This window comes from Sciurus carolinensis, chromosome 16 (assembly GCF_902686445.1).
Source record: "Sciurus carolinensis chromosome 16, mSciCar1.2, whole genome shotgun sequence".
In the NCBI taxonomy this organism is placed as follows: domain Eukaryota; kingdom Metazoa; phylum Chordata; class Mammalia; order Rodentia; family Sciuridae; genus Sciurus; species Sciurus carolinensis.
The window spans coordinates 1,613,926-1,622,024 of record NC_062228.1 but is presented as its reverse complement, the minus strand read 5'-3'; positions in this window follow the sequence as shown (position 1 = coordinate 1,622,024).

Sequence of the window (8,099 nt, the reverse complement as noted above, 5' to 3'; positions counted from 1 at the left end):
CCTCACTGGCTGCCTTGCTAGACGAGCCAGTCGAGGTGCAGGCAGGGTGCAGGGTGCAGGGTGGGAATCCTAACAGGCGAGGAGAAGGACTGAGGTGATGTGGTGTCCTGTGTGGGGTTCTGGAATAGGGACAGCACACAAGGAGCCAGAGAGATCTGTGCAAAGTGTGGGTTTAATTACTATCACGAACCCCTGGGTTCACCCTGTGACCAGTGTTCCTTCCTGCGAAGGGTGGGTGCATACAGGAGCTTCCTGTGCACTCTTCAGTTTCCCATAAATCTAAAATAATTCCAACATTTAAAACTTTTAAAAAATCCAGGGAGGTGCTCTCTCTCGGGTGCTGATTCTGTCCGGGGACTGGAGGGTGAGCGCCTCCTTAGACTTTCTTTTCTTTTTGTGGTGCTGGGGAGAAAACCCAGGGCTCTGCCACTGGGCACATCCAGCTGCCTCCTTGTCCCCTGCCACCACACCCTCCTCCCCAGTGGGCGCCCTGTTCTTCTCTCCTCAATGCCACAGAGAAAGGGAAACAGAAGGTGCAGGTGTCAGAGGCCAAGGGGGAGAGGCAGGGCCCTGCTGGTGTAAAGGGTGAGAAGCCCGAGAGTCTGCTCAGTGAAGGGGGTAGGAGAGGGAAACAGGACCTGTGGCGGGCATAGCTTCCAGTTTGGGGCTCTCTTCCAGCTGTTCCTTCTGTTTGGGGCCTTCTAGAATATTCCGTGGAAATCTTGCAGGTGCCCACAAGTACACATGAGGTGGGCCTGGTCAGCACTGGCCACCTCTCCATGGCCTGTGGGTGTGGACCCCAGGGGGTCAGTCTCCCTGAGCCTCAAGAGCGAGGCAGGGTAGATGTCTCCACTCTCTGCAGCTGACATGGTTGACCTGTCGCTGAGTAAGCAGGAGCCCCAGATCAGGGCCAGCTGCCACAGAGGTGGACAATCAGCATGTGCCCAGCAGGCAGGAGATCCTCAGGAGCTGGCCTGGGTCATGACTTCAGGCACGTGCCCGGTGAAAGAGCATCAAGTGCAGGTCTGCTGGACCTCAGGTGTGATCTCATTGGGAAGCAGGGTCTTTGCAGGTGGGTTAGGATGAGGTAACCTGGGTCGGCAGAGACGGGAGGGGCAGGCGGCAAGCTGAGGGAGGCCTGGGGCCACAGGAGCCAGGGCAGGAAGGGTGTCCACTCTGGGCTCTGGAAGGGAAGTGCTGCAGCCCACCCAGGACAGCTCAGAACGTCCAGGATTGCCCTTCGTGCCATCCCCACCCGTGCCCTGCCCTTTTAGGGGGCGTGGAGTTAGCTCTGCTCACACCCGACACCCCATGCCCTCCGCCCCAGCATTGAGCATCCCTTGAAGCCAAGGGCACGAGGCAGAGGGAAAACTGAGGCCCTGCAGCGACCTTCATGGGGTGCGAATGGATGGGCTCTTGGCCACCTGCAGGGTTCTGAAAAGTATGGGAAGACCTGACCTGGATGAGCCCAGAGGGGGGTCAGGAGGTCCCCGCTCTCAGAGGACCCCACAGCAGGGGCACACTCAGAGCAGGGGGTCAGCACGCCGGCAGAGCTCGCGATTGAGCCTTGGGGTTTCTGGTCACGGCCCTGAGTGGCCTCACGTGGGCTGCAGCACTTCCCTTCCAGAGGCCAGAAGCCTAGGATCAACGTGTCCATGGGGCCATGCTGCCTCCAGAGGCCAGAGTGGACACCCTTCCTGCCCTGGCTCCTGTGGCCCCAGGCCTCCCTCAGCTTGCCGCCTGCCTCTCCCGTCTCAGCCAGCTTCCTCTGGAAGAACCCAAAGAAAGGAGACAGAGGTCCGGCCTGAGCAGTCGAGGGCAGGGCCGCCTGTGCGGACTGGGCCTGACGCTGCATTTCCCTGCTGTCCTCCCCAGCTTCACTCAAGCCGAGTGTGCCACAGAACAGAGCTGACGCCAGATGGAGGGACAGAGTCCCCTCCTCCAAGGCCAGCCTGGAGGCCTCCCCAGGAAGCAGGAGATAAGGGGTGGAGGTTATGGGGGCCTTGACTACCAGGAAAGCAGTGCTGGGCAGAGTTCGAGTGACCACATGGTCACCCAGGAGCCTCTGCTGATCCCACAGGAGTTGTGACTGGGACAACTCTCAAAACCGTCCTGGCTCCGGGCACCGGGGCCCGTGGTGCATGTGCACCTGCCTCTGGAAGCGGGCAGCCACAGGTGGCAGGCTTTGGCAATGGCCTCCCCAGGTTGAGCACAAGTCAGGAGAGCTCAGCCCGGGACTCTGGAGATCCTGCGAAGTGAGGCCGGGTCCTGACCGCGTCTGGGCTGTACCCCAGTGTCCACTCCAGGCCTACCTCCCTGAGTGGTTCCTGGAGGGGTGGCAGCTGTTGCCGTCGCAGCAGGAATGCAGCTCGGCTCCCAGCTGTGGGGCACCCTGGACACCCGCCTCAGGTTCAGAGCCACAAGGTCTCTGGGTCCCCGGGGACTCACCCCGCACGGGAGCCTGAGTCAAACGGGGCACAAGGGCAGACTGCTGCGGCAGCCCGAGGGCGGGGGCCTCCTGCCTTCCTTCCCCAGGCTCTTGCTCAGGCTGCCACCAGCAGCTTCCAGCAAAAGAAACTGCCCCTTCCAGGAGCTTGCATCACCAAGACTGGGCTCTCCAGCGGCTTCCGGCAAGTCTCTCCTCAGGCCGCCTCGCAGCAAGCCCTGGGAAGGGGAGCAGCAGTTTCCCCGGAGCTGCCCATGGGCTTCTGCTGCCCAGAAGCCCCTGGCTCCAGAGGGCGGTGGGCCCCAGACAGGTGGGTTTCCTGCGGGGAGGCCACTTCCCTACCCTTGCCGGCGCTGCCTGGTGGGTCCTCTGCCCACCCCCACTTCGCAGGAAAGACGTAGGGGGTGGAGCTGCCCTCTCAGGTCTCGGGGTGGGCTGGGACTCCACATAGGAAACGACCCCGGGATCCTGAGGTCGGAGGGGACAGCGCCCTGCCTATTCTTCGACTCCTGTCGAAAGATGTCTGGGAATCTCGTCTTTAGAATTCTTTTTGTTTTTGTGGGGATTGAACCCAGGGGATTTCTTTACCGCTGAGCAACACCCCAGCCCTTTTCATTTATCTTTTAAATTTTGAGACAGAGTCTTCCTGATTTGCTGAGTCTGGCCTTGAACTTGTGATCCTCAGGCTCCTCCTGCCTCAGCCTCCCCAGCTGCTGTGACGGCTGGTGAGCATCACCAGCCCGGCTTCCCAGCTGTTTTTACAGAGGGCCCAGTGAGCAAGGCCATCTGGCCATGGAGCTCGGCAGGCATCTGTGCAGGGCAGGGCCTGCAGGCTGCAGGGAGCAGGGCATGCCCACCTCGAGCCTTGACTGCGCTCTTCCCCTGACCGTTCATCTTCCACGGCCCAGCTCCCAGGGCTGAGCCCAACATAGGAATGAAGCGGGAGCAGCTGTCATGGAAGAGGCGGCGTGGGTCTCCACTCTGGCAGGGTGCCTTGGAGAGCCAGCTCAGGCCGTCCCGTGACGGGGACTGGCTGGATAATGTCACAACAGGAAGGCGTGGGGGACAGTAACCCCAGGGCTCCCTTGAACTCTTGCCCCGAAGGGCAAGCCCCCTGAAGTGTTAGGAAATGTCACCAGCAAGCAAAGGCAGCTGCCCGTGTGCACTGTGCCCAGGAGGACCTGGCGAAGCCTCTTTGAGACCCAGAGGGCCAGAGCCCATGTCCCGGCCACCCAGCCACTGTGACCTCGCCCTGAGCTTGCCCCAACCCCTCCCCGACCTGAGTCAGGAGCTTTCGGGGGATTAAGGGATTCCGAGAAGCTGGTGGGACTAACTGGAGCCTCCTACTGAGGACAGGGTAGCCTCGGGCTGCCAGGCTTCTTGCAGAGGGCTTGGAGGGTGGCGTGGGCTGGGAACCTTGGCTCTGGGCTCTCACTAGAAGGGTTAAGTCTCCCTGGGGTGAGAACTGGGGCTATGTGCCCGCTCTCCTCCCAGCCTTGCAGCTGTCAGCAAGGGAGAAGGGACTTCTGGAACCTTCCATCACCCTCTTTGACCCAGAGGATCTGCTCGCTAGTGAACGGGTAGAGACTAGTTTGTGAGGGACCTGTTCACTCAGGGCACTGTTTGAAGTGGCTGACTTTAATCATGCAGTTGAGCTCCACCTGCAGTTTAGTCATTCTCTGCTTCAAGGGAAAGGACTGGGTCTTGTTGGGACTGGACCCCAGGAAGCGAGCAGGGCGGGACTCGGCCTGCTTGGCGTGGCCAGGCACACACCAGTCAGGATTTAGGTTTGGCAGGAGGATGAAGCCTTGGACAGAGTCCAAGATGCTTCTGGGGGTAGGATTTGCCTGTTCCCTGGGGACAGGACCAGACGGACTTGGGCCTTAAGGTGGGTGCTGAGGCCAGGCCCAGGAAGAGGTGGGCTGGAGGCGGGGCGGGCCTGCAGGGTGCAGGGCAGGCACCTCTTCTGGGCCAAGGTCTCCCAGTGCCAGGGTTTGGGCTCCACCCTGTGTTCTGAGTCCAGTACACATGGATCCAATCCTGCCTCTGAGTTCCTGTCTCCCTGGGCAGGTGAAGGGACTTCTGGGGGCCCATTTTCTCCCCCAGGGTGGGGCAACATCATCCATCACCCCATCTACCTGCCGCAGGGTCAGTTCACTTTCTCAGGAGCGACCAGTGGGGCCCCAGGTTCTGGCCTAGGAGCTAGAGGGCAGCCCCTCCTGGCCGCCCAGTCACAGGCCTCGGGGAGCACACTTGGAAGACTTGCTGGGGAGGGGCAGGCCCAGGGTGGGATCCTGTGGGGCTCTTCCCTACCTGTGCACCCCACCACAGGAGGCTCTCCACTGTCACCGTCCCTGCAGATGGAGGCAGGCAGAGGCTGACAGACTCTTCAGAGTACAAGAGATACCCATTTAGGGGGCTGGAAGGTCCTGTCCAAGCCCAGGAGGACCTCAGAAGGCTGGTGTCACCGTCCCCCTCCCTAGTCCTGGGGGCAGGGAGGTTCCTGAGTCTCCCACTGGCTGGAGGTCAATAGTCCATGCTCTCAACCAGACCTAGTCCCACTCCCCACCCCCAGCCCCATGCCTGCTGACCACCCAGGCCTGTGTGGGCTTGGGCCAGCTCCCCAGGCAGGGGCCCTCCTCACTGCAGGCCTGCCACCTGGGCCACTGCCGGCCAGGACCCCTGTGGCTCATGCAGGTACACCAAGGCTCGGGAGTTCGATGACCTGAGGCTGGGGGCACAGGACAGGCCAGCCGGCAGCATCCTGCTCGAGGCTCCCTGCCGCCCTCCCTGCTCTGCGGACCCAGCACCGAGCACACAGGGTGGTGGGAGATGGAGCAGGCACCGATGACCGGCCAGCGCGGCCATCTCTCCACCAGCCGCCGTGGCAGCCGCGCGCTGTGGGGGGCAGGCCCAGCTCCCCCAGGCAGGTTTGCGTCAGGACACCTTCACTGCAGCGACGGGCGGCGAGGCCCCCATTCACACGTAGTCAGGACTCCCACACGCTTCTAATGCCTCTCCTGCCAAGGTGGTCCTAGTGGCCACTGGGCTTTCTGTCCAGCTGGACTCCGTGGGCAGAACAAGGGGCTCGCTGGGCTCACTGAGGGCAGGCAGCTCGGAGTGCACTGGGAGTCCAGGACTGACCCCAGGCCCTGCTCTCTGGGGAAGGGAAGCTGCCCCAGCCCTGGCACCAGGGACGCATGGTCCACCACCTTCCAGACTGCTCCTCTGGCACCAGGGTACCAGCTGGAGCTTTGAGGGGGAGGGAGGGCAGGGTGCACAGACAGCCGTCTACCCAGACCCTCTGGCCTCCATTCCTTTGCCTCATCAGTGACCAATGAGACAAAATGCCTTTTGAGCAAACTGGTTCAGTTCCTCTCCTGCCCCTGAGCCTGGAACTCGGAGCAACCTGAAGCGCCTGAGACCCTCTGGTCAGCAGATGCCTTATCTACCTGCCGCTCCTTGAGCCCTTTGCCTGCTCCCCAGACCTCCATTTCTGGCCCCATTCCCTCCCAACAAAGGAAAACCCTCACCTGAAGCTTGAGGCCCTGCCAGGCCTTACAGTCGGAGCCTTGGCTGTGATGTGCCCTAAAGCTCCTGGGTCCACGCAGGGATCTTCAGAGGTGCCTGGACCCAGAGCTGTAGTCGCCCCAGTGTGGCTGGGTGGTAACCAGGCAGGTGGGGCATGGCTGCAGCCGGTCACTGCTGCCCTGTGGCCCCTTCCCCTCCACCAAGCCCTTCCACCATGATGTGCAGCCACACCCGGACACAGAGCGGTGGACTGGCCATCCCTGAACTCAGACCTCTGAGTCCCTGAGCCAGATGAACTTTCCCTCCTTTAATTGTTCTTGTGGGTGCTTCAGTTGCAGAGGAGCTGACCAAAGCTCGGTTGAAGCAGGGTCCCCCAGAGCGATGACTCTGAAGAGTTCTTCATAAAGCGTGCTGTTTCACTTCTCATACCCGTTTAACGCCCACCAGAGCAGCTCTCCTTGCCCTGAAGAGGGTGGTGACGAGCCCATCAGGCCTGCCTCCAACCAAGGCTGGCCTTCGGTCCCACCAGGCTGTCCCAGCGCAGGGCCTTCACACTTGCCTGTTGCTGCTAGCTCCCCGTCCTGCCCCTGGGACCTGCAGCTCACCCTGCAAGGTCAGCCTGCTCTCTCCTGCAGGGACCTGAGAAGGCCAGGCCCTGGCCTGGGGAACTTCCCAGGGACTAGAGCTCCGCCCTGTCCAAGGCTGGCTGTTTGTCTGGCCCACTGAGTCTTGGTGGGGGTCTTGGAAGAGATGGATACAAGGCAGCACTCCAACCCAGCTCTGGGCTCCCAGCAGGTGGCACCTGGGCTCCACTCTGCTGCTGTGGTCCCTGAGGAGTCGGCTATTCAGAGGAAGATAAGGGGCTTGAGGATCTGGGACTGGTCTTGCCCCAGGGAGACCCTAAGCCCCCTGGGAAAAGGGGCTTTCTCCTAGCAAGGTGCTCCCAAGGACAAGGGTGGGGACCGCCCAACCTGGGCCACTGTCCAGGAGCATCAGGCTGTTAAGTTCACCGTGGATGTCATCAGGAAGCGCCAGAGGGTAGGAGGGTTGGCGGCACCTCAGGAGCCCCAGGGCGCTTCTCTAGCAGGAGGGCGATGGCCACCTGTGGCTGTGGCAGCCAGGCGCCCACTGGGATCTCACCCCAAAAGTGGGGCTCACAGCCAGTCCCTGGCCCCAGTTGGTGCTGGGGCAGGTGTCAGGGACTGAAGGCCCAGAGGAAAGGCTGATCAGGAACTGCCTGGAGGCAGGCAGCAGGACCACCCTGCGGACAGGCCCACCTGGTCATTTCACAAAGCGAGGGGGATGGGTTGAAGGCCTTTCGACGCCCAGCCTCCCCCAGTGTGGGAGGCTCTTGCAAGTCCCACTGCTTCAGGAGAACGCCAGATCTACTATCCCTCATGACAGGAAGGACCGCCGGCTCAGATCACTCCTGCCTTTGGACAGCACCGGAGGCCTGGGCCTGCCCTTCCCAGGTGGGGCACTATTCAATCTCCCAGGACCCAGGGAGGCCAGCAGGCAGGAGGAGCCTGGGGCTATTCCAGGCCCTGCTTGGGCACAAAGCTCCCAGGTAACCCTGCTGCAGGGCTCCCTAGCGGGCACGTCAGGATGCTCTGGGCAGCACCCGCATGGGCTCTGGTGCCGGCCCCTTGGGGAAGCCTCACCCCTCCTAGGTTCACAGGGACCTGCTGCAGCCCTGCCTGCTGAAATCACCCTCCTCCACTCTTTTGCATAGACACTACTGGCCTGGGGCTTTGTGCTCCCAGCACCTAGGCCCACGTCAGGGTCTGTGACCCAAGCCCTGGCCCCTCTCCATGCTGTTCTGGCATGAGATCCCCAGGTCCTGGGACAGAGCAGGTCCTGGCACCACAGGCAGGGACACTGTGATGTGGCAGAGGCCCCAGGTCCTTTGCCTGGAAGTCCAGCCACAGAGACTCCGAGCTGTGGTGGAAGGACACCCTTAGGTGCCCCTTCCCTCCCTTTGATCTGGAGCCTCCCCTATGGGTGTCCCACACCAGCCCTTTGGCCCCCCAGGCTGGGTCCCTCCACCCCAGGCCCCACACTTGTAAAGTTGTGGTGCCGCCCCCCACCCTGTGGGGCCACATTGCCTGTCCAGACCCGATGA